The sequence below is a fragment of the Pinus tabuliformis genome, chromosome 1_2 (assembly GCF_031772625.1).
Source record: "Pinus tabuliformis cultivar Carrire ecotype Pingquan chromosome 1_2, CPIR1, whole genome shotgun sequence".
Classification (NCBI taxonomy): domain Eukaryota; kingdom Viridiplantae; phylum Streptophyta; class Pinopsida; order Pinales; family Pinaceae; genus Pinus; species Pinus tabuliformis.
In genome coordinates this window covers 521247821-521275500 of record NC_142298.1, presented here as the reverse complement: position 1 = coordinate 521275500, position 27680 = coordinate 521247821, and the positions used below count along the sequence as shown (strand labels likewise).

Below are 27680 nucleotides of genomic sequence, written 5' to 3'. Positions count from 1 at the left end.
AGTCTTTCAGTAGAAATCACATGAGAGAATTTTTTGGCCGACGCGTTTCGAACCAACAAGTGTGGTTCATCATTAGGACCAGATGAAGAGGCAGACCATGGCAAAGGCTTAAATAGAGAGCAATGTAGAGACATAATTTCAAGTAACGGCTATATTTGAACAATAATGTTTAAATTATAATATTAATATATTAATATATTAAAAACAAATATTATTAAGTAATGGCTATATTAAACGGCTAGTTTTTGAAAAAAATATATTTAAATAATGATATTATTTCATTAATTTATTAAAAATATTAATAGGTAATAGCTATATTAAATGGCTAGTTTTTGAAAAATAATATTTAAATAATGATATTAGTTTATTAATTTATTAAAATATTAATATGTAACGGCTATATTAAACGGCTAGTTTTTGAAAAAATATTTAAATAATGATATTATTTCATCAATTTATTAAAAATATTAATAGGTAACACTTTCGGAGTGGAGTAATTTCAGAGGGAGAAGAAGTGGTTGCATTCACATTGTTACTGGGATTGGTAGTAGAGGCTCCCTGGAGCTGAAGTGAGGATTTGTCATGGGTTTGAATGCCAGTGAAGTGGTTCCTCGCGCTTTCGCTTCATGATCGCAGATGATGACGTGAATGTGTAGGATGTGCAGGAATACATCATAGGCGAGCACAGATGGTGGTTGTGCAGTTCAATCACACATGCAGGTGTACATCATAAGCGAGCACAAACATTGGTTGCGCAGTTCAATCTTCCATACATACACTTGTCAATTTTTTATTGGAAGAAGGATAATGAAAATAATGCTTTGGAATTGGTTGGGATGAACAGTGTTTGCCAAGCTAACTCTATAGCTGAAACACTTTCGATGTAATTATAAATAAGAATGAGAAAAAAAAAAAAAACAAAAAACAAAAAAACAAAAACAAAAACTCATTAGATTAAACTTGTAAATTAAGATTGTAGAGATACACATCAATTAAAAAAATACCCTGATAAAAATGCCTTGTGAAAATGTCCCAACAAAAAACTCCATCAAATATAATATTTCAACAAAAATAACTTATAAAAATACCTTAATTAAATCAAACTCATAAAAATATATTTATAATCAAACTTTTTAAAATTACTAAAACTCATATTTATTAGCCATGACACATTATCTATCAAATTTATTTTAAATATATTCTAATATAATATTTAAAATATATATCTTATATTAGCTATATAAATATAAAAAGCATAACAACACACTAATTTATTATATAGTCATTCTAATTGTTCAAAGTAAGAAATTGCATTTCATTTTCAGCTTTATTGAAATCTTGATCCAAGGTTTCCTTTCACACACATCATGTTAAATCCGTGTCCATATGAAGGCCACACCCAACCCAGAGGAGAAGGACACACTTCGTTTTCAATTTAAATCTATATCCAAGAATAATGAATGCATTATCTCCTTTGATATTAACATTTGTCTTTTTCTAAAAACTAGGGAGATCTTATGTTTGGGCACTGTAAAATACTTAAATTCGAATTTTTCCAAAAACAAGGGAGATGCCATGTGTGGCTAGTGTATGTTTAAAGTACTTAAATTGGAAATTGAAAAATACTAATCAAGTTCATTAATGTTGAGTGAGTTTAAGTGTTTTTCAAAAGGTTGTTAATGTTGTACTTGCTTCAATGTAACATGAATAAAGATTATTCACTTGATAAATTATAATGGTTTGCTTCACCGTTACATCTCCTTTGTAAAGTATTTTGTGGTCAACAATATTACTTGAGGATATGAATTTACATATATTTTTCCTTTTATCAATAGCGAAATCTCATTCCTGGTTGGTTAGTTGGATATGAATGGAATGATATTGTTGGATATTTTATAATTAAATTATAATAGTTTGCTTCACCGTTACATCTCCTTTGTAAAGTATTTTGTGGTCAACAATATTACTTGAGGATATGAATTTACATATATTTTTCCTTTTATCAATAGCGAAATCTCATTCTTGGTTGGTTGGTTGGATATGAATGGAATGATATTGTTGGATATGAGGTTGAGTTTCATTATCGATATGCTAAATTTTACAAGATTTTACAAGAAGTTTGCTTAAATTTTGGAAAAAAATGAGGATACATCTCAGGGAAGAGCTAACCAACCTGTTATAGGGCATTAAATGGCTGGTTAAATGCATACTCGATAACCCGATAACACACCGCTATTATTTTTTATTTATCTAGTCACCGCGCACGTGTGTTATCGGGCTATCGAGTATGCATGTAACCAGTCATTTAATGCCCTATGGCAGGCTGGTTAGCTCTTGCCTACATCTCATGTCGAGAGAGTGTATAAATATGGGTATTATCAAATTATGTGTGTTAATTATAGAGTATATAAAGTTGGGTATTATCAAATGAAGTGCGTTAATTATAGTAGCTGGTTGGAATGATTAAAAGAGGCACCAACACAATTCGAATAGCTCAGAATTACAAATAATGGAAAAGGTCATTATTGTAAGAAGGGGAATATGCGAATGTTACTGAAAATACTACTTTGTTTAATGTGCAAATTTGTTATAATAAATCAAAGGTTAAATTATCAATTTTTATTATAATTAGATGAGCAATTTAAACATGGATTAAGCCATTTAAAACTTGAATTTGTGTAAGGTGTAATGTCTATTTTTTGTGTGAATAGTGGATTGAGCAAATGGGGTAGCCCCATACTTATGTGATATGGGGTGATTTCATCTATTATCACTATAACCAACAGGTGCTCCATGTTCACCCCTAACATGGATATGAGTTAATTAGGGGGATCGAATCAAGGATCTTATAATATTTTACATAATATGTTTACATGCTTTGCCAAGTAAGTTACTTGTATAATATACAATGTCACTATAATTGATCTCATATTTTTTTTTGTATAATATCATATGTCTTATAACAAAGTTCGTGGATTTCTTTTGAATGACATATGTCTTATTTACAACTAGTGTAATATATTACATCAGATGCTAGATTCTTTCACGACTCAAATGCCAAATAAAATTTTATGTAACTCATAATATATTATTAATCCTATCAAGGAAAGTATATAGCATTTAGAGTGTTGTTGATAGCATATTATATTTATTGACTAAATACATGTTTTGAATATCTTATATTTTAAAAAACTTCAAAATTGTTTTTTTAAACCATGAGAATTTGTAACTAGTTAGAGTGATTTGGGCTAGGCCCGAGATCAAACTAGTTGGTTGACATTATAAGTTGAGAGTATATCCAATAGCTTGCAAGCTAGATATACCAATAGCTTATGACTTGGCAAGGTTGAGATATCTAGTATACACCCACTTTTTGGTGATCCCACTCATGAGGGGGTGCTTACCCTTATAACCTTATCACAATGAGCCAAGTCTCATTAGAAATTTGACCCCAGTTATGGAAAGTGCAAGACCCACATCTCCACCACTTAAGTTATTACCATATGACAAAAAGCTAAAAAAATATTTTAAATATAAATATATAGCATATAAGAGGTTAATATCTTAATCATAATCATTGAGTTTATAATACTTGTCATTGCCCTTAGCATAAGTTTCACTAAAATATGTTACATTGAGTGGACCTCATGGTTAAGAACATGTTTTTCTCTGAAGTGGTCACAAGTTCAATCAAGAGTCGAGTAGAGTATTTACACCTATGTAGACTTTAGTAATTAAATCATTGCACAAAGGGAGCCCCATGTCCCACAAATATGAGGATATCATACACCAATTTGGTGTCTAGCTTGGTTGTGACCTTAAAATTAGATTATCATTATCACCATTCTTGATCCATCTTAAATCTGAATCTACCAAATGTCGAGAGAGATCAAGTTTGGGGTTAAGATGGATCTAAACTGGTACTTTTGCATTCTATAATGGATTTTCTCAAACCTTTAAATAGGCTTCAGCATAACAAATACCATAGGCAATGAAATTCTATGGGTTTGTAAATCATGGTATTTTTATAGTTTAATTTAGCTTTATAATTTTACAATTAAAATTATAATTATTAAATTTTTTATATAATTAATTATCGATTTACATTTTTTTTCCCTTTCTCTTTTTTTTTTTGGTAATCTTGGTAGTACTTCCATTTTCTATTAATTTTCTATAAGCAAGTAGTAAGATATGTCTATCAAAATATGTATGGTGACCTCAACCTGCCCGAAGGAAACCAGGTCTATTAGCTATCGATCAGCATCAAAAGTTGTCCAAAATTTAAACAGTTTGATTCTTATCATCCAGGCTATGTTTGCTGCTATATCTACTATATACTTAATGTTTGTAAAGTAAATGATATTTGACATAATAACAAAATTTAATTATTTGTCTCTCTGCTTCAGTCATCTGATGATTCTACTGGAGCTGGGTCTTTCACACTTGACTCGAGCGCTTCACTTTGCAACAATGTCTGGATCTGCTTTTCCATTCTCTTTAAGCAGAGGTTTTGGTGATATTGTTGCATTTGCACTGACTGGATTTCCTTCTGGATATCTTTTAAGCTTGGTTCCTCTTGCCTGTCCCCCTCTGGCTCTTCTCTATCCTTATAAGTTATCATTGCCCTGGCCAGAAGGTTTTTCATTACCCAGTATTGTTGTATGGTCTGCCTGAATAGAGTTTGGCAACCTCGAGTATGGCCCGGGTCATTAATTATTGGCTCCCAATCTGCTATTGGGATTTCTTCATTTTCCACATTGGCATTTAACTCTGCTTCCCATGATGCTATTACTGCCTTTACTTCTGTTGGGGTTCCTACATGGTAGGCATGCATTAAATTCTGCATGCTCTCCTCTCCCGTTCTTCTTCCCCTTTTTCTCTATGGTTTTCTCGTTGATGCCTCCGAGCCCTTCATTTTCTGGTCTGTCTTCTTTCCTGCTCTTCTGCCAACTTTTCGTCCTTGTTGCCCTCCTTCTTTTACCATCTTTTCCTGCTTTTGTTTCCTACGATCCCTACACTCCTGCAGCCTTACCTGTTTCGGTTTCCAAAGCTTTGAAGACTGGAGAGCACTGAAATTAATACTACCTGTAATGTGAACCAATAATAAATCATTAAAACTAGTAATAATTTTAATCTTCCATTCCTTTTTTATCTGAGTTTCAACATTATCGCTTCCGATTTTCTTCTCAACCGCCCAATCGCCCCCATATTGCAACCACTCAGTTATTGCCTCTCGCCTCAGCTCTATGCCCCCCTAATTCCCATTCCCTAGGTTCTCCACAGGTGTCCCCCTCCTCTCTTATGATCTAGCGGGCTAGGGGTTATCTTACCGACTTCAAGGGAGCTAAGTTTTTCAGCCATTCCTCCACAAGGACGGACCCCCTCTTAGCTTTTCGAGGCTAAACTTCCCTAAAATGTCATCACTAACTAGTGTCCTCACTATTGCTCTTCCTCCAACTTTACAAAACCCTTTGGTTTGAAATTATCCCTTCTTTTTTTAAATCTTATTTTAATTTATCTTATTTTATTTTTTACCGTTTATATTAATATTACAACATCATTATTTTTTAACATAATTATTTATACTACATTAAATTATCAAAATGAAACATGATACATTTCACATTAAATTATTATCATATATTCTTTTAATTTTAACTTTATAATTTAATATAAAAATTTATATTACATTTAAAATAAATGTATCATTAAAGAAATCATGATTTATTTATTTTTAAATAGACTTTTGATGAGTGAGTGCTATTATTAGTCACTTTAGTTTTATTGAGGGGCAAATGGCAAAGGAAGTCTTTTTATACCATTTCTCATGTAATAGAGATTAGTTTTTAAATTTGTTAAATCGATATTTTTAAATTGGTTAAATTTATTGGTTTTGGATAAGTGTGTCGACATTAGGATTGATATGATATTAGTTTCTTCCTCTCTAAGAAGTTGTTAAGTTTAAGAGTTTGATTTGCAAGTTTTTTGGATTAAATATCTGTAAGTAATATAGGGTAGTTTTTTTTTTAAATATTAAGTTGAGTTTAAGTTTTTTTTTTTCAGAGAAAAAAATCAACATAGATTTATATTAATAAAATATAAAAGTCTTCAATACATAAGGCTGTAAATTGAGCTGAAGAAAAGCCCCACATGGTTACAGAAAATGATACAGATAGTCCGAATCATCCATATCTGAAACAGGATAAACCTATACATCACATCTACAAAGCCCGCTTGTCCTTAAAATGCCACAGATTATACAAAAACTAGAAGGAACAACCCTTCAATGATTACATTACAGATAACACATAAGAAAAAAAGGAGCAGACAGCTCTGCCTTGGAACAGAGATCCAAAAGGACTGATACCAACTTGCCGGAGCAGAAAAATAACCCCAGAATCATATAGCAGGCACATTTGGCGAAAAGTCATTTTGATGAAAAGATTCATGACAAGCCAGGATTCGCTGAAGAATGGCATGAAGGGGTTCCTTTGAACCTTGGAAAATTTGTGCATTTCGCCAGATCCACAAGAACCAACAGGAGATGATAAACAGCGACCTCCAAGATGAGGATTGCCTACTCCACCATATAAAAGCATCCTGAACAGAAGAAAAGATGATGTAAGGAAAACCAAAATGTAAAGACAGATCATACCAGATATTAAGGGACGAGGCACATTGAAAGAACATGTGCAGATTGGATTCCGCTTCATTGAGGCACATAGCACATCTGCTCGGGCCCTGCCATTTCTTCCTTTGAAGAACCTCCCATGTAAGATTTTTGTTCCAAAATAACAGCCAGGAGAAAATAATCATTTTGAGAGGACATGCAGCCTTCCAGAGACGGGGAGGAAACAGCGGTTGAGGACTCCTTCCAATAACAGAGATCATATCAGCATAAATAAGCTTTACGCTCACAGACTGATTGGATCTTTTGAGAGCCCAAACCAGAAGATCTTTTGTACCCGATCGAATGATTCCCATGCTACAAAGGCTCGCTTTTACCGAATTCCAGAGAGAGAACATCGAATGGGGCAGATGCAAATCCTCCCCTTCTTTCCAAACCGGGGAAGAACCAGACCATTCTTTTATCAGCTTATCCCATGTGAAGCATCCCAGCCTGTGAAAAATGAGGACCAACGGCAAAGGAAACGAGAACTCCCGGGCGCATGAAATATGATCATAACCAATGAGCATGCAAGTACCCGAGCAGAGATTCCAGCTAAAATACTGCATGAAGAAATGATGAACTTTCCTGAGACTCTGCCAAATCGACGATCCACTCCTGATACCAATGGACCGCCTCCTGTACCAATATTCAATACTCTTGCCTCTTAGATATTTTGCCTTAATAATCTTACTCCATGGCCCATCGCCAAAAATACCTCGATGAAGAGACTTACAGAGGAGGGCATTTCCAAAAGTGCGCAAATCTAAAAGGCCCCATCCACCAGCACTTTTTGGTTTTGTTATAGAAGCCAACTTGACAAGATGTATTTTGTTCTGAAATGCATATCCTCCCCAAAGGAAATTTGCAATCAATCTGTTCATATGGTTTATAGTGCTAGCTGGGAGATAAAAAATATGAGCCCAATAGACTGAAAGTTGTGAGAGGACGGCCTGTACTAGGATGAATCTGCCAGCCAGAGAAAGAAATTTAAACTCCCATCCTGAAATCTTTTTATAAAACCGATCCAGAAGCCATTGCCAATCCCTTTTTGAGTTTCCTTTTGCCTTTAAGGTGAAACCCAAGTATTTGAACCCTTGCTTAATTGAAAAAGGAGCAATACTCATCAGTTCAGATATCCAGAGAACAATTTCCATATTTGAATCATTGTGAAACAAAGAGGATTTTTCCTTATTGATAAACAGACCTGTAGCTTTCTGAAATTTAGTAAGAATATCATTTATGCATATCCATGAGGCCTTACAAAGCATAGCAAAGATAAGGACATCGTCCACAAAGAGATTATGAGAGAGGGAGACGTCCTTACAAATCTTTACCGGGCGGCATCTCTTCTCCTCAACTGCTTTATTTATCTGCAAACTGAGAGAGTTCATTACCAGAATGAAGAGCAGTGGGGAAAGGGGACATCCCTGTCGGAGTCCTCTCTCCGCTTGGAAGAAAGGCGAAGGAGATCCATTTACAATCACTGAATATCTGACGTTCTCAACACAGCACATGACCCAATTGACACTTTGTGACTTCAGTCCAATTTTTGCCAGCAGGATTCTTAAAAAACCCCAATCCACACAATCATAGGCTTTTTGTAAATCAATCTTGAGGATGGCCGCATCCATATTCTTTGACAGCATTGTGAACAGACTTTCCTGAGTCATGGCAACCGCATCCAAGATAAAACGACCCTTTAAGAAGGCATGTTGGTCCCCAGAAATAAAGGAATTTAGAATAGGTTTCATTCTTTCCGCAATGATTTTTGAGGATAATTTGAACATGATGTTGCAAAGCGAAATAGGCCTAAAGTCGTGAAAGGACTCAGACCTGTGCTTTTTTGGAATTAGAGCAATAAAAGTAGAAGAGGTGGCCGAATGTATGCTTCCAGACATCCGAGATGCATCAACCATCCGCAACAAGTCTGTTTTAAGAAGGTCAAAGAAATGGGAGAAAAATTCGATTGGCCATCCGTCCGGCCCCGGACTTTTATCCTTTTTAAAAGATTTGATAGCACTTAAGAGTTCATCTTCAGAAATTGGCTTTATGAACTCTTCATTTGCAGCGTCATCGAACATTTTCGGAACCAACTCTATGCCCCACATAGCATCTTGAAAGAGAACCTCCCTTCTTTTATATTGGTTTTGGAAAAATCTCACGGCCTCCATCGTGATCTCCTGCTGAGATATGAGGACATTCCCCTTTTCGTCTTTTATGCTCCAGATAGAGTTTCTTTCTCTCCTTGCATTTGCGAACTTATGGAAGAATCTCGTATTTTTGTCTCCCTCCTTGAGCCAAATGGCTCTGCTCTTGAGACGCCATGTAGCCTCCTCCTTTTGCAAGAACAATTGTTTCCTTTTCTCCAAATTCCTTATCATGCTTTTCAGTTCTATAGAAAGACTGTTGGGATCAGCTGACTGTAATAGGGAGTCCAGTTCCTTTCGTGTATTTTCCAGCTCTTGTTTATCCGACCTCCTCTTTTGATTTTTCCATTCCTTCGTCACGGCCCGCAAACTCTCCATCTTTACACGGAAAGGCATATAAGGCGCCAGTTCGGATTCAAGGAGGCTCTTCCATTTACTGGAGATTATTTCATTAAAGGATGGGTCTGCTAAATGAATCCTGTTGAATTTAAAAGGATAACCAAGTCTGATAGCATTTTCTCGCCATTTTAAGAGGATGGGTCTATGGTCCGAGGAGTGATGGATAGTTCTTGCATTCCCATTTTCCCAATAATGCTAGCATGCATAATGATTCTATCAATTCTCTTTGCTATGTAGGCCTGCCCGGTCCTACTGTTGTCCCACGTTGGCCTCATTTTATCAGGGGCAATGTCCACCAGATCCCTATTTAGTAATTCCTTCCTTAATCTGTCAGCCAATGGGTCAATTTTCCTGCAATTACCCCAACATTCATCAGAACTGAGAATCAGATTAAAATCGCCAGCCATCAACAGAGAATCGATCTCAAGAATTCGGGATTCAAAAAGCCTTTCCCAAAAAGTAAGTCTATTTTTATATGGAGCATAGACATTTAGCAGGTTGAGTACAAAAGCTTGACCCCTGATAGATGTTGTTATTAAAATTCCTGCACTGCATTTATAAGCTTTTGCCCTTATCCATACTGGGTCCCACAATACTACAAGGCCGCCAGACTGACCATTTGCCTCAGTGGCGACCATATACCACTTCGGAAACATTCTCCTGAAGTAAGCAATAGACACATAGCTAGGATGCATGGTTTCTTGAATAAAAATGACCTTTGGATGAGCCCTGAAGAAAACATCTTTTAGCGCATTAAACTTTGGGGCTGCGCCTAAGCCCCTGATATTCATAGAAACAAGAAAGGTCATTTTGATGATTCGCCAGCCATACATGCTCTAAGAGGTTGAAACTCCAATGAATCCAGAACAGGAACTTCCACTAGTGATAAATTCCTCACACCATGCGCTGTGACTACAGATCTTCCTCTAAAATGACGACTACCACCTTTAGATTTCTTCCTGACCGTAATATTTTTTGCCGAATTTGGACTTATGTTTGGGTTGGGCGAACTGATCGGTTTATGAATGGTCAATGGTTCAAGTTCCAGAGATGTCCTATTGAGAAGAAAATCAATGTCGCTATCAAGATTGTTGACAGGGGATTCTGAAAGCGAATTATCCGGGGAGAGCAAGGGACAAGGATCTTTTCCTTGTGTTTGGATTGGATCCTTTCCTTTTGAGACAGCAGGATGAGATTTAACAGGAGTCGGAGAAGAGGAGGATATCTGAATAGGAAGAGAGCCAACAACAATATCCCTTTGATTCATAACAGGGGAGAGGGGACCGGGATATCCTCTCGGGGCTCCGGAATTGGAGCGCATATAGGAGGCGAGGAAATTGTATCAAACCGACCAAGAGAGTCTTGAAGGGAGCAACATGGGTCTGGCTCAGATTGTAGATCATGAATAGGGAAATTATGAATCTTCTTTTGAGCATGAACCGAGAGATTTTGTTTCCCCTGTAGAGAGATCTCCTGAACATCCAAGGAGTCCAGGGAGTGCTCGGATTCAGACTTTCTATCTAGCTTGAAGTTAGATTTCCTGAATCTTCTGGAGAGCCGATGACTGCAATTTTTAATCAAGTGTCCAGTTTTGTGACACCAGGAACACCTGAAGGGTATGCCCCAAAAGTCTAATCTTTGATGGATTTTAGAGTTGCCCCAAGCTATCTCCAAATGATCGGGATATCCACCTTTGTACGGCTTCTCTATAAGGATCCAAGCAATGCGCTTGTCTTTTTCTCCTCTGCACCAGGGGTCTACATACACAAACTTGCCAATCGAATTGCCAATTTTTGAGAGAGTTTCTTCTGACCATAGTTCCAACGGCAAGTTCGGTAGTTTCACCCATATCAGACTGTTCGATGGGGTGTTCTTTAATGGGTCAAAACCTATATACCAACGAGAAAGTGCCAGGAAACTTCTTCCAAGAACCCAGGGATTATTTAGAACCATCTCTAAATCAGATACTTTAAGGAAATGGAAAGAGTACCATTCCTTCATGAGTCGAGAGATGATGGGAGTATATCCTATCAGAGGAGACCATTTGTCCGACAGCCACTTCCTCATGTCCGAATCATCCATTTCAGGGAATTGCCATTTCCCAACCAGAGCTAAATTCTTCAGACTGTCAATACGATCTGAAAGGGTGGCACCATCCAAAGAAACAACTTTAGGGGGAGGGACTGTCTTCACAGGATTCTTGGATTTGTTGAAAAATAGAGAAGGAGACCCGTCTTTTCTGGATAATTCCTTTTTAGACCTATGAGACACTTTACAGGCTGGGTTGATTATCATGTCCTCCACCGTAGCTTGCCAGCCTGTAAGGTTAGAAACTTTTTCCCGCGCCTCCTCAGCTTGTATGGTGGCCTGAACAAGCGCCCTTGTGGCTGATGAGTCAGACTCATCCGTCATCTTAATGGAAGATAGGACGCAATCAGTCCAAAAATAGACGTTTTGGGATCTATCACCACAGCAATAGTACAAGCAATATCCAACCCGTAGATTTTTCTGAGCAAAATCCCCAGATGGAGTAATACCTAGAGGATAAGGAATTATATAAAACAAATCAGGAGAGATCCAGTCCATAGATCCGATCCTTAATGAGCTTTAACCAGAGTGACGGGAGAGAGCGTCCAAAACCGTTCCAGAAACGTCCATGCAAAGTAGAAGAGAACCCCGAGGAACTGAAGCCCAAAAAGATCCAATTGTGCTACAAAGGAGTAACAAAGACCTCCCTCACAGCGAATTTTTGCAGAGAAACCCAAGGCCGAAAGGCCCCAGATTGGAGAAGGAAAACACAAGAAAGCGTTCGGTGGGGATATTTATAAGCTCAAGGGATCAACAGAAACACCATCCTATTCCCGCTTTAGGCGTCCTTGCATGGAAACTAGAACCGTCAACGTGTCCAGTGGAAAAAGATGGGAGAGCATGCAGGAGCCTACATCTAAACGCAGGGTGGCGAAACTTGAAGGAAACTATAAACAGATGTCTGAGGGTGGCACTTGTGTGATGACACCTGCCTAAAACCAGAAGAAACCAATCAGCTGCATGGGATTTAGATCTCCCAAAAGATACTTTAACAAGTGGCTAAAACCGGGGAGTGCCTGCAGGGTCATAAGTTGAGTTTAAGTTGTTAATTTATATATCAGAGGAAAGAATGATTTTCTTAAAAGTGAAATGTTATTGTTAAAATAGTGTGAATCTCATTTTTAAAATGTTATTGTTAAAATAGTGTGAATCTCAATTAAGTTTAAATGCTTTTTGAAATAATATAATTTTACAATTGACTTTGATTCTCAAGTCTTCCCATAATATTTAAATCTGAAATCTAATAAAAATTAAATTCCACACAAACTACTTAATATACACCTCATAAATAACTTTAATTTTTTCTTTGTCTCATTTAATTAAAAATAATACTTCTGAAATAATAACTTTAAAATTATCTTTATATTCATACATAAATCTATTTTTAATAATAATTTTTAAGTGATAACTTTAAAATTGTATTCATACTGATACATTTGTTTTTCTTTTCCATTTCTCAAAAATGTGCATTACTTCCTTGTTGTCGAACTCATGCAAGGAGGACCAAACATTTGTTGTGTATGATTTTGTCTACATTTGAGTTTGAGTATGTTCCATTATTTTGAGTCTTTTGCACATGCATTCTGAAATAATAATAGTCTTGACATGTGATTATATTTGTCTTTATCGGTCTGCTTTCGCTATCTTTCAATTGAAACTTAAGGGAATGTGAATGTCATAGGCAATTAGTCTAATGAAGTTCAAAATAAGATTGGTTACAGATTAATCAATTATTAAAAGTATGTTTTATTTAATATGTACCATGTGTAATGACTATTAGTTTTATTTTTATTTTTTTTCGGAATATGTCTACTCCTATTATTGATACAAAATATTTTTACACCAAGGCCATGGCCTCGCGAAGCTAGCCCAAAGAAGCGGCATGATTACATGTCATAGCTGATCAAAAACCAAAAATTACCCTGTTGATTTTTGCCTTGAAGGATTGCAGGGAACCTGACTATGACTATTACCAGAAAAACAAAAAGCCCAATACAGCAATTTAAACAGAGACCAAACAACATCCGTGACAGGATGATTAGACCAAGGCAAGTGAACCGAGAAGCACTGCCTGGCACTGGAGCTGAGAATAAACTTCAGAAGCACCTGGGACTGCATCCGAGACCAAAAACCATAAGCTAGCGGAGTGCTCCTCTCGCAGGGGAAACCGACATTTTGAGCTGGAGCGCTTATCATGACAGTCAAGTAGAAGATAATTGAATATCCTTGAGCATACTGAATTCCAAAAAACCGTAGAGCGCAAACCTGTTTAAACGTCATGAGATGTGGAGGGCTGCTCTTCGATGATGCAGCATCCATATTCGTAGTCATCATCGTCCTCAGAGGGGTGGCCCTCTTTGCTTGTAGAGCCTCCACCGATAGGGACGATCGGGCCTGCCTGGTCATTCATGATCTAGGATGCCATGCCTTTGCTTGAACCTGAGGCCTTTGCCTGTAGTTCCTTAGTCACCCCGAGGGAAACAACTTCCTGACCAGCATTGATCTCGCTAAGCTCTATGGTAACAGAGGCCATGAAGGTGAAATTGCCATGAGTGCAGGGGAACTGAAGCCGAGCGGAATTAGTAGCAGAATTAAAGGAGCTCGCTGCCAAATTGTGCAGTCCTCTGCCCCTTCCTCGACCGCTCCTTGTAGCCGGATACCAGTCCATGCGGAAGTCCGAACAGAAAGTCGAGGAATCCGTCGTGGAGGAAGAGGCCTGGCGGCCCGTTTTCCCCCGGGAGCTGCCTCTCCTGCAGCTCATCCTCTGGCGAAGTTTCGGCATAACTGGAAGAACAGGAAGAGTCGGGCGACCTGCCAGACTGAGGAAGCAGAGAAGGATCAAAACAAGCTTGGTATCAGCACCCAGATGGGCGGAAGGGAGAGTAGAGGACCAGTAGCTAGCGAAATTGCAGGTGTGGCAGTGAGAAATCTGAGGCACCAGCCAGAAATCCACCCGTCGAACCAGAGCCCAACGTATCCCCGGGATGGTTCGAGAATGAGTCTCTACAGCTGCAACGGAGGGAATTGAGCGCAGAGGAGGAGCAACAATGAGACGGGCTGAGGGCACCATGATTAAGAAATAAACGGGCCGAAGAGGAGGGACAGGCTGCAATAAAGCAGCATTAAGATTGAGTGCAGGCGTAATAAAGTCTAGTACTGTGAGAGGCCGAGAGGCGGTGGAGATGAGCCACGTGCCCACCCCATCTACTATCCACGTAACGATATCGCAATCAAACACCCGGATCCAGGAATGACTATTAGTTTTATTAACAATTAGGATATCTTTATTTTTGTTCAAGTTTGTAATAAAGTATTATTTTAAGTTTTGAACATTAATTTAATTAGTTGAGATTAGTTTAATTAGTTGAGGTTTTGTTGTTAAAGCATTTTGCCATTTAGAAGTTATAGATTGAATTTTTTTTTATGTTTTTGGGGTTATGCTCTGATTAATTTGGCTAGGAGGTGTGGCCCCTTGAGATGGACTTACCCTGATTTTCCACGGAAGAAGAAAAAAAAAATCTCACTTCTAATTGTGTAAAAAAATTAATATTGCCTTTTAAAAAAATGAAATAACTAAATTAGTTATTTTGTGAAAATACTATAGGGAAAAAAAAGGAGAAAGGTACATTGTACATGATTTATTTTTTTCTTTACACAATAAGCATTTATAAATGATTAACATTTTGCATCTCTAGATGTTAAAGTGGCTCCATATCTTGAAATACCTTGTACTTACCAAAATACATATATGCAAAAGTATATCATCAGTTATAATAAAATGCAAATGATATTTATAATAGAATACTATTGAGAGTATTGTGGTTAAATCTAAACATGTTAAAATTAATTACATAATTTTTTTAGAAGACATGACCAAGGGTATATTGGAGTATGTAACTTCTATTTTTCTTATGGGTGTGATCATATATTTTCTTATTAAAATTATTGGTCATTATTAGGTAGGGTTTGTTCTGTATATAAAGAGTTTGTTCCTACTTTGTAGGAGGTTGTTGAGGTCTAGCTGGTTTGAGAAATTATCTCCAACTAGTTAGCTTCCTAGTTTGTTGTGAGGTTGAGAGATTTGCTCAAATAGTTGATTGTGCAATCAAGATAGTTTCGATATCTTAAGATAGCATACATGAGTTAATATGTATCATTTATTTGATTAATATAATAGAGTGTGCTTCTGAATTTTTAATTGATAAAGCAAGTATGGGCTTGACTTCCTCATGGGAAAACCAAGGATATGGAAAGAGTAGTGTTTTTGTGTGTCATATTTGTCTTAGAAAATCCATCAGATTGATTGACTGATTGAACCATTGTTTGTAAGTAACCCACATGAAGATAGCACATGTGAAAGAAATCTTCCATTTGAGAAGAGAGACATTGATGTATATTAAATTTGACTCCAATATAGGAAGTAGAATAAGGTAATGCACATTTAGTATGTGGTGTGAGCTATCAAATTAGGTTTATATATTATTATGTGGGCGGTAGGAGATATTGTTTGTTATCCAATACAAGGAACTATATTAGAAAATTCATAATGGGTAGTGGAAGCATGTCCAATTTTAGTCATAGAATTCATTCTCAAAGGCAGACATTCCAGTATGGAAGAATGCATGTAGTCAAACCAAAGGAGAAACATCGGAGCACCATCGTGTGGCTTTATGGGCTCGGTGATAATGGCTCATGTTGGTCTCAACTCTTGGAAACACTTCCTCTTCCTAATAAAAAATGGATATGCTCAATAACTCCTACTTGCATAATATCTTTTTTTTACGTGGCTTTCCCTCTATTGTCTGATTTGATGTCGGTGTCCTTTCTGAAGATGATCATGCCAACTAAGAAAGCTTAGATTCTTCAGGTATAAATGTATTGAACCTATTATCAACTGAGCTTGATGAAATCAAACTTGGTGTTGGAAGTTTTAGTATGGGTGCAATAGTTTCCTTGCATTCAACAACTTGTTGTGTTCATGGGAAGTACTATTATGGTGATCCACATCCAGTGGATATGAGTGCATCTACTGGTTTAAGTGGGTGGCTTCCTTGTGCCAAGTACTCTAGAAAAGGTTGTGAGAGTCTCAAGAGCTTTTGAAGCATGCACAAATGATGCCTCTTTTTGTGCCATGGTAAAGTGGATGATCTTGCCATTTACAAACATGGAGGAAAGTCACTCAAGTCTTAGAGGTCGTTGGATTTGGCAATATGACTTTCAAAAGTTATAAAGGTTTCAATCATTATACAATTCCTAAAGAAATAGATGGTTTTTTCCAATGGTTAACAAGTAAGCTCAATACTTGAGGGCACACACTCCTAGTTACAAAACCTATCTACAAATGAGGATAGATGTGGAAACATGCCATCAGATTTAGGCATATCGATGTTTGCATGAGAGTCAAGGTTCATTCAGAGGGTTTATAATTCTATCTAAACAACTTTAGATCTTTGATTAATTTTCATATGACAAGTGCATTAATATGCTTTGAAGTTGGTGGATTGTAAAGGGGAGAGGACCATAAATGATGGCACTTACATGAATTAAATTGTGGCATATGTTCAAAATTCAATGTTGTTTGTATATGTTTGCAGTAAGAGCAACTTGGATGAGGAGGAAACTCCATGATCCCAAAGTTTATGAAGATTACAATATTTTATTGTTTTTCATTGATGAAGAATGATTTTTTAAACCTTTGTAATTTTGAAGAACGTGTCTTTGGATAAATTAAAGTTAACAAATTTATTAAGTTTAGCTAACTCAATATGGGTGTACAATTATTTTGTTAGAAGTTTTGACTCTAAAATGAGAGGGTAAGTATGGAAAACCAAGATAGAGACTAAACAAAAATGTCGAAGAGACAAAGGTCAAAGACATAGATCAACACATCAACTTTGTGCATGATTCCAAGATGAGGAAGACCATGCATGTTATGGATCTCTTGTTGGTATTTTATAGCGTTGCAATATTTTTGTGATGTAAACATTTTTCTTGAATATGAATAGTCAGAAGTGTTGCAGTTAGAAATGAGTTCTAATTACTAGTTTTTCTCCATGAACTATTTTTCAAGTGGTGCACTATAAGTCCACTTTGGCATGTGCATAGAAAATGTAAGACTAGGATGGATACATCTCGTATCTAGACTACTTTCCTAGATAAATTGTGAGTAGAGTGGATGGCACCCATGTATCTCGGTAGATGGAAGTGGGTACATAGGATTGTCAGTGACTCGGGTTTTCATGGTCATATGGAATACAATAGGTTCCCAATCAATCGAAGGTATTAGTGGTATGATTGGTTTCTAGGTAGTATCTAATGATAGTTCTTTAGATAAAGGGAGGGGCATGGACACTTTGTAAGATGAAAGAAAGATGCATTATTCTTGCTTGAGAAACCAAGTGTTTATTGCAAGTTGAATTTTGGAGTGGAATAATTAGTTTGTAGCAGGGAGGACAAAGATGTCTTGGTTATTATCAAAGAGATATTTGGATTTTGGTCCAAGGAAAGCAGGTGGCAGTGCTTAAGGTGGCAAAGGATATTGGTTATGGCAGTAGTATAGATTGGATGATGGTGTACAATCACAATTAAAAGTTTGTGAGTTGAATAATAACATACTTTGCGACCATTTTATAATGTGATACACATGTTGTATTTACAACTACCCTATGATGTTTTTATGTGGTGGTATTTGAAAAATTTTCACCTAGGATCTCTTGAGTTGGAGCGATTTGTACTTTTGTCTATGTAACATGAAAAAGGAATATCATTGTAAGAGTTGGATAGATATGCATACATGTTTATCATGTGTCCTTCATGACTTGGTAGTTCTTGTCTAGTTCAGTTCAACAGCCTCTACTGGGGAGTTATTTAGCACATGGAGGAGTGGCCCATCCTAGTGTACTAATAATTGTAGGAGTTAGGTACTCATGAATTTTGGTGAATGGTTGTTCCTTTATATGGATATTAACAGTTTAGTGATGTGTGCATGATTGAGGCTCGAAGTGAAAGTGATAAGTTGGACTAGATGTATACTTTGTTGAGAATGTAGCAAGAAAATTCTAATTTAATTTTGGCTTGATTAAATTAGGAGATATTTCAAATTCAATTTCAGAAGAATACTTGAAGGTAGTTAACTAAGGTGGCATAGCTTTTGTCACTCAATTAACTCAGTAAATTCGAGTTGGAGACACTTGAACTCAGTTCTACTTTGTAGCAACTGAGTCCTAATTTGTCGCAATCTATTTTAGTTAATTTGAGTTATTTTCAGTGTAACTAGTTCTCATTGTTAGTAGAACTAGTGGAGGTTCAGTCAAGGGCGTGTAACTTTTTTCAAACTGAGTGATCATCTAGTTAAACTGATCAATCAACCTAAATTAACTCATGCATGCATAGAATTCGAGTTACCCAATTGAGATTAGATTTCAAGGGCAATGTATTATCAGTTGTATAATTTTCCAAGTTGTACAACTGGTGCATGCAGTCAAAGAAGGGCTTAAAGGAATTGTGTAATGCTCAATGAGTAATTTCCATAATTAATAGGGGTCTAATTCCTCATCCAACAACAAAAGGAAATCAGAGTTTGGCAGACTGATAAATTGGCTAAGTATTGGCTTGAGTTAGTATGTGAGGCAATGAGATAGATTATACTAGTGTAGGGGTTGCTCAAGCTTGAGCAAGCATTGTATTTCTTCTCTATTCTTTGATTAATGCAATATAGATAGTAAGGGATCTTCAACAGTTGCTTTCCCCTAGATAAATATTTGTGTATGTGTGTTGAATCTTAATGCATGTTAATGATTTCTGTTCTCGATCGTTATTTTCTTTCTGCAGATGAGCAGAGTAGATTCAAGCCTTGTGATCTAGTAAATTTCAAGAGATTTTTTGAATCTACACATTAAATTTATACATGGTATCACAGCAAGAATCATAGTAAAAAAGAGAATTTGAAGTTGTCTTTGCAGGTGGATTGAATTTATAGGATCAGTTCTTCAAAGCTAGCAGGATGGCTTTCTATGGACTAAGACTCAAGTATGCCCTTGAGGGTAGCTCGAATTATGTTTCTTGGAAGGACAGGATGGAGGCAGTGTTAGAATATAATGGGTTGAAGGAATTCATAAATAATGATATCATGAAACCTCCAACATCTTAAGCTCAATATCTAGTAGAATGGAAGAAGTATGTAGCAAAGGCGAGGAGGATCATATTGGAGGGAGTTCAAAACCATATTGTCTCGAAAAAAGAGACTCCATATGAAATGTGGCAGACCTTGACAGATTTGTTCGACAACAGTAGTGACCATAGGAATTTAGCACTGAAGGAAAATCTTCGAAATAACAATATTCAGAAGGGCGACGCAATTCCATAGTACCTCAATAGGTTCACACAGTGTTGTGATTAACTTGTTCAAGTTGGTGTTACTATGGCAAAGGATGATTTGGTAAGCCTAGAACTTCTAGTCCTTCCCAAGATTTGGCACATCTACCAGGATTTGGTAAATGGGAGGGAGAAGCTACCAAATTGGGAACGCCTTTGGTCTAATTTGGTACAGGAGGAGATAAGGCAGAACACTAGAGACAAAACCTCATCTAAGGGTGATGATGAGGAGAATTGTGCCTTGGCTGAAAAGGCAAAGAAAGGGAAAGGGAATAAATCCCAATCCAAAGCAGAATCTGGTCAAGGGACCAAGAAGAAATACTTGTCCAAAATCAAGTTCTTTCACTCTCATGAACTAGGACACTATGCCATGAAATTTACACACAAGAAAGCAGGAGAGAAGATCATAGGAGGAGTGGAAAATGAAGCCTTAGCTTCATAGTTCGAACTTGATTTTACCCTCATTGCATGCATGGCAAGCACAGTGATGGATAGTGTGTGGTATCTCGACCGTTGTGCCTCATTCCACATGATGGGCAACAAAGAATTTTTCAGTGACTTGGAGGAGAAGGATCTCTAGATGCACATTGATATGGGAGATGATGGAAGGTATAACGTGACAGGTATTGGTACAATTACTTTTTAGAGAGAGTCTAGATCCCCTCTCAGGCTCAAGGATGTGATGTATGTATCGGGCCTAAATAAGAATCTAGTTTCCATCGCAGTGTTGGAAGATCGTGGCTACGATGTGATAATCAACAAAAGGAAGGCTTTCTTGAGACACATCACCATGGGATAAGTGAAGTAGATTGGGGTTCAAGTTAAGAACCTCTACAAATTAGATGTGGAAGACTATGCAGAATTGAGCATAAAAATAGAGAAGGTGTAGAGTCAAGATGTTGGCGAATTATGGCATAGAAGACTTGGCCATTTACATCGTGGTGCTTTGAATATCATGCTGCAAATTTATACAGGTCCCCCCATTAGAGAACTAGAACAACAAGATACATGCAAAGGGTGTACATTGGGGAAGTACACAAAACCACCTTCAATGATCGGGACAGCAGGGCACATAAAATCCTTGAAAGGATCCACTCTGATGTATGTGGACCTTTCTCGATAGCCTCCACCACCAAGCATAAGTATTACATTATCTATTTTTATTATTTCTCATGGAAGTGTTGGATCTACTTCATGCAAAAGAAATACCATACATTATCCAAATTTGTTGAGTTTAAAGCACTTGTTGAGAAAGACACTGGAAATAAAGTGAAGGCTCTCAGGAGTGATAATGGTGGTGAGTACATTTCGAATGAGTTTAAAAATCTATGTGCAAAGGAAGGCATTCGACGAGAGTTGAAAATGCCTCATAACCCACAATAGAATGGGTTGGCTGAGAGGAAGAACAGAAGTATTGTGGGATAAGCATGGGAAATGTTGCATGACCAAAGCATACCTCTACACTCATGGGTTGAATCATGCAACACAACAGTCTATTTGCATAACAAGATTCCTCATAGGATTCTTGGCATGAGTACACCAGAGGAAGATTTTTCAGGGAAGAAACCAGATGTATCACACTTTAGGATCTTTTGATCATTAGTTTATTGTCATGTTTCCAAGGAAGCAAGGAAAAAGTTAGAGCCAACAATAGATTTGGGCATATTTCTAGGTTACACAGATACACCTCACAACTATCGAGTGTACTTGCCATCCCTTACGATGATAGTGGTCAAACTCGATGTGAAGTTTAATGAGGAGAAGACAATGAGGCGTTCTCTTGAGAGGGAGATTTAGTTGCAAATTGATCAGGAGATTTTGGCTCCAAAGGAAGAACCTCAGGAAGTTGTGGAGAAGCCATAAGCAGAGGAGGAGAGAGTGGAGACATCCACTCAAGAAGAGACATCTAGAGAATGAAGGAAGCAAACCAAAGAAGCTGACGGCTTATTGTTGGATGCTAGAGAGAATGTGGGAGCACCCACATCACAGCGCAAGAAGAGGAGGTCACCGGATCGGTACACTGGATACATGGCTCTGATGAGTGAGCTATTTTAGACAGAACCATCCTCATTCGAGGAAGCAATTTAGCAACTATTATGGGTTGATGCTATGGTAGAGGAATATGATTCCATTGTCAGAAACAGTGTTTTGGAAGTCATCACAAGACCAACAGACAAATCAGTGGTTGGTTCGAAATGGATTTACAAGGTAAAACATGTAGCATACGGGATAATAGAGGAATATAAGGCCATATTTGTGGCCAAGCGGTTCTCTCAAGTGGAGGGAATTGACTATGAGGAGACCTTTTCTCCAATAGCAAGTTACTCATCCATCAGGTCAATTCTAGCATTGTCAGTGCAAATGGGGTGTAAGATCCACTAGATGGTTTGAGACCTTTGACAGAGAGTCGCATGTGTGCGGACTCAAGCGAACATTGTATGGACTCAAGCAAGCACCCCATGCTTGGTATACCAAGATCAATAGTTATCTCACCAATTTGGGCTTCACCAAAAATGAAGCAGACGCAAACCTTTATCACATTGTGGTAGACGGTAAATTATTGATTATTGTTTTATATGTCGATGACTTGATCCTTATTGGTGATGAGAAGTTGATCAGATCTTGCAAGAGAGTTCGAGATGAAGGACATGGGACTCATGCATTATTTTCTCGGTTGGAAGTATGGAAAGGAGATGGGGAATTGTTCGTCTCTTAGAGAAAGTATGTCAACAACATACTGAAGAAGTTCCACATAGAGAGTAGCAATCCCATGGACACTCCTCTAGAAGGTAACTGGAGGAAATGGGATGTCACTTCAGATGAGGAAGTGGAGGCTAACATTTACAGATGGCTTATGGGTTCACTCATGTATTTTTTGAACACACGACTGACCATGTGTTATGCAGTTAACCAAATTAGTCAAGCCATGGTTAAACCGACCAAGTTGTATTGGCAGGCAGCAAGTCATGTGATTTGATACCTTAGAGGCACTACTCAGTTTGGTCTTTGGTACAAACGGACGAGGGAGTAAATTTGCAAGGCTTGACAGATGCAGATTGGGCAGGGGGTCCATCAGACAAGAAGAAAGCTTCAGGAGGAATTTCCAGTGTTGGGTCAGCAGCAGTTTCTTGGTACAGCAGGAAGCAAATATCTGTGGCACTCCGCTCAGCAGAAGCAGAATACATGGTTGAAAGTCAAGCAACATGTGAGGCTATCTGGATGAGAAAGATTCTTGTTGGTTTATTTTGTTAGAATATGGAACCTATAGGGATTTACTGTGACAGTCATAGTTGTATCAAACTCTCTGAGAATCCAGTATTCATGATCGATCCAAGCATATCGACATTCGGTATCACCATCTGCGAGATTGTGTGTAGAGGCGAATTATGTTTTTGCATTACATTCTGATAAAGAAACGAGATGCATATATTTTGACAAAGGATTTGTCAAGAGGAAAATTCAAGTTCCATAAAAGCAGGATAGGGGTATCTAATAATCCCTTTCTTGCTAAGAGGAAGTGTTGAAAATGCAGCAAGAAAATCCTAATTTATTTTTTCCTTGATTAAATTAGGAGAAATTCGAATTTCAATTTCAGCAGAGTGCGTGGAGTTAGTTAACTGGGGTGACATAGCTCTTGTCACTCAGTTAACTCAGTAAATTCAATTTTGAGACACTTGAGTTCAGTTATACATGACTGATTTCTAATTTATAGAAGTCTATTTTAGTCAATTGAGTTATTGTCAATGTAACTAGTTCTCACTGTTAATAGAACTAGTGGAGGTTTAGTCAAGGGTGTGTAATTTTTTTCACACTGAGTGATCATCCAATTAAACTAATATATTAGCCTAAATTAACTCATGCATGTAGAGAATTTGAGTTTCCGAGTTGAGATTGGAGTTCAAGGGAAATGTATTATTAGTTGTATAATTTTCCAAGTTGTACAGGTGGTGCATATAGTCAAAGAAGGGCCTAAAGGAATTGTGCAATTCTCAATGAGTAATTTCCCTAATTAATAGGGGGCTAATAGCTCATCAAACAACACGAGGAAATAGGAGCTTGGCAGACTGAGAAATTGGCTAAGTATTTGCTTGAGTAGGTCTGTGAGGCAATGAGATAGATTATACTAGTGCAGGGGTTTCTCAGGCTTGAGCAAGCATTGTATTTCTTCTCTATTCCTTGATTAATGCAATACATATAGTAAGGGGTTTTTGAGTAGTATGTGTGTTGAATCTTGATGCATGTTAATGATTTGTTTTCTTTATCGTGATTTGTTTTCTGTGGATGAGTAGAGTAGCTTCAAGTCTTGTGATCTAGTAAACTTCATGAGAAGTTTTGAATCTACACATTAAATTTCTACATACTTTGCTATTGTGGAGGTCCTTTAAACAAATATGAGCGTTTGTTGTATAGGATATGAAGACCTTAATGGATGGAGACTAAGACAAGTAGTTTTTAAGGGGGCATGTTGGAGTATGTAAATCATACTTGTCTTATTTGTGTGATTATATATTTAATTATTAAATTATTGGTCATTATCAGGTAGATTTTTTTTCTCTATGTAGAGAGTTTGTCCTTGCTTTGTAGGAGGTTTTTGAAGCCTACTTGGTTTGGTATATTCTCTCCAACTAGTTAACTTCGTAGTTTGGTGTGAGGTTGAGATATTTTCTCAACTTAGAGATTGTGTGTCCAGGATAGTTTTCCTATGTTGAAACAAAGATCATTGTATTAATATGTATCATCATTTGATTAATGTAATAGAGTGTGCTTCTAAATTTCTAAATAGGCATCCCCATGAGTGCTTGTATGTGTACCTATCTTCATATCTTTGTTTGAAATAAACACACTTTTCATGCTTATGGGTAGTTAGAGATAATGTCTCAATCCCTTTGAAGAGGCTTGCACAAACATCTATCCTCTCTATGCATGAGATATATCTAAAATTCTACTTTGTTCTCTTGAAGCAACAATAGCCACATAAAATTTTCCTCAATCAAACCTAGAGTGAACTTCTTATGATGAAACTCTACCAAAAAATGATATATAAAATAACCAAACTAGGAGCATATAAACACTCTTAATTTGTAGCTCAAAATGATGATTGTGTTTATTTTCAACCAGTCATCCTAGATTTCTTGGTGTTTTATACTATACTTGATGGGGATCTTATTTTGGTGGATTTTTGTTTGTAATGCCATGTTTCCGTGTCGAAGAAACAAACTAATAACTTGGTTAATATGTATTTGTTGAAAATAAAATTAGATTTATAATGAGATATCATTCAACAATTCAACATATGAGTTGTTATTTAATAACCATTTGATGTGTTTATGCAAATCATGTGGTTGATTTCCATTTGCAATACAGGCAACGAATTTAACTCTTTAGAAAGAAATAGGACTCCATTGAGAAACATGAAGGTTGATAGAGGAGCAATTGTAAACATTTTGCAAGGAATTGCAAAGAATGCCTGGACAATGTTTATGCCAAGCCATATAGCAAATTCCCAATCAATCTTCATCATATGATTCATTCATATATTTTGATTCTTAGGAGGATGAACCACTTAATCAATGTTCCCCCATTGTCATTGTGAAGGGCATGGTAGAGAAGAGGTTGAGAAGGAGGAGAGAGTGGCATCCCTTATGATTACATACAACATTCACCAAGATATTGAACCATATCCCACAAAGGTGGTCTTAGTCCTTAAAAACATATAATTGGTAATTGACTCTATTTGTGTTTTTAGATAGTTATGTGAGTGTTATCTAGTATTTAGAATATAATCATTAATTACAACTAGTTATGTATTAGAAACTTATAGCCATCACTTCCAGCTTATCTCTAGTATTTTATGTACTTGTATTGATGTAATGGCTTAGAAGTTGTGATGGTAAGTGAAATAGATGGTTCCAAGTTAGTGGTTCCCTTTGTTGGTGCTCTATTCTTTGTAACACAAACACAACATAGAAAAAAATTGAACCCACAAAAAATGTTGCAAACCCTAAAATTTGGTACTCATTCTTAACCATATAGAAGCTACAATAGATGAATTTTATCAAAGAACTAGTTGTAGAATGAACAAGGTGAGGTCTTTGCCTACTAATTGATTGATGATTTTTTGTTAAATCACAAGGTTCGTGCTTGTTTTAATACAATATTTGCAATAGTTATACCACTTGCAATATCCTAGGCATGGAAAGGGCATTAATTTGTTCAATCATGTACCTCTATGAAAACCAATAACTGATAATAATAACTCAAAAGATAACCATGAAGGTGTAGGACATGAGAATTACCATGTTGAGTGTTGAACATTAGTGTTGTTAATTTTGTACAATGGTAAATATTTAATCATGTAGTAGAGGAGTGATCAAGAATAACTTATCAAGCAGAAGAAGATGCAAGCATGTGAGGAAGAGGAATGGGGATATAATAAGTAATGTTGATCTTGATTGCAATGTATGGAGTAGGTGGCTCCATGCAACCTACTAGGTTGATTTCCCTTCTTAAAAACTTGCATAGATATTTGTGGGATCTATAAATAAATAAGTGTTAGAGATAAACTATGGTATTTTAAGATATGTTTTTCCCCATGTTAAAGTTTGAGAATTTATATTTAAATCAGAATTGTATGTGTGTTGGTGAGACTAATAGGAATAACCCTACAAAATAATATAAAAGTTAATGTTGGTTCATGTAAGGTACAGATATTCTTATCTAACATTAAAATTGCATATTCTTCTATCCTTGGACAAAATTTCTCATCATTGGTTGAGAGTAAAGAGATTAATAAAAAAAAATACAAATTGATGTAAAAAGATTATTGAGATTTCCTACTAAAGGTAGATAGGGAGTCATAACAAGTGAAAATATATTTGATGGAAATATGGTAATTTAGTTTCCAAAATGTAACACCCTCCTCCCACATCTACCCAAGTAACCAGCCAATCGGGGTAAACATGTGACGAGAGGCTAATATGATTGGATTCAACCTCCTATGTGACCTTAAGGAAGTGGAATCGATGGAAACACAACATACAGACCTTCTACATCAGCTACAAGACTCCCAATAATGATCTCAACCACTCAAGTAGCTAGCCCCTAGGTCCCACTCAGGTCTTAGACCACTTGACCTCTCTACGCTCCCATGATATGGACCTGACAATGTTCAAGAGGATCTAGATTCTCTCATGAAAAGGCATGCCAACATCCATGGACAATTTGTCTCAGCGTTGTGCCAGCGTCCCTGGCATTTGAGCCACTTTTTCAAGCCCAGAGCCCAGGTCACTGCCCAAAATTGAATGATACCTTCAGAACAAAAAGATAACAAGGAAACAATGATGAAAATGAAAATATTTGAACAAGCCCTTAACCAGAACCCTACTAGCCATGACATGAATTTCGTCAAACATATCAGAGATATGTAATCTACAGGTGTAAACAAAAAATTTAAGCATAGGGGTCTCATACTTATCTGATAATTGTTATGAAGTATTGTTCCCTTATATCATTTGTTGCACTATCATCTATTAGGTCATAGATGCATTGTTCATTGATTTACAAGTCAAAACGTGATGAGAGCCATACATATCCATTGTCATAAAACATATACATAACCATCATCATAACAACATAAATACCAAGGAAATCACAGCCATATGATCCACATCTAAACCAGTATAATACTCACAGAATTACAAGGAGAAATAACCTCATATTAATGATACAAAATCCAAACCCGATATGGGACTACCACATTCCACCCAACCATAGAATGGTTGAGCCACATCTCTCTTCATCCATTCACCCCCGTTCCATATTCCAAACATGAATGTGGGAATCAAACCAAAATAACCAACTAGGGCATCCCAAGGCTAAACCACCTCACCCTCATCAATAGAAACCAGGCTTTACCCTAATCCATCCTGAATCACTAGGCCAACACAATAAACATGTAATAATAAGATTTACCATGATCTCCACCCAATCACTAGGCCAAACAA

At 36.8% G+C, this 27680-nt stretch overlaps 1 pseudogene; it reads left to right on the top strand.

Annotated features, from left to right (window-relative positions):
• The first annotated feature begins 15850 nt into the window (after positions 1–15850).
• LOC149206631 (uncharacterized) lies at positions 15851–16610 on the top strand (annotated as a pseudogene).
• Positions 16611–27680: the final 11070 nt, after the last annotated feature.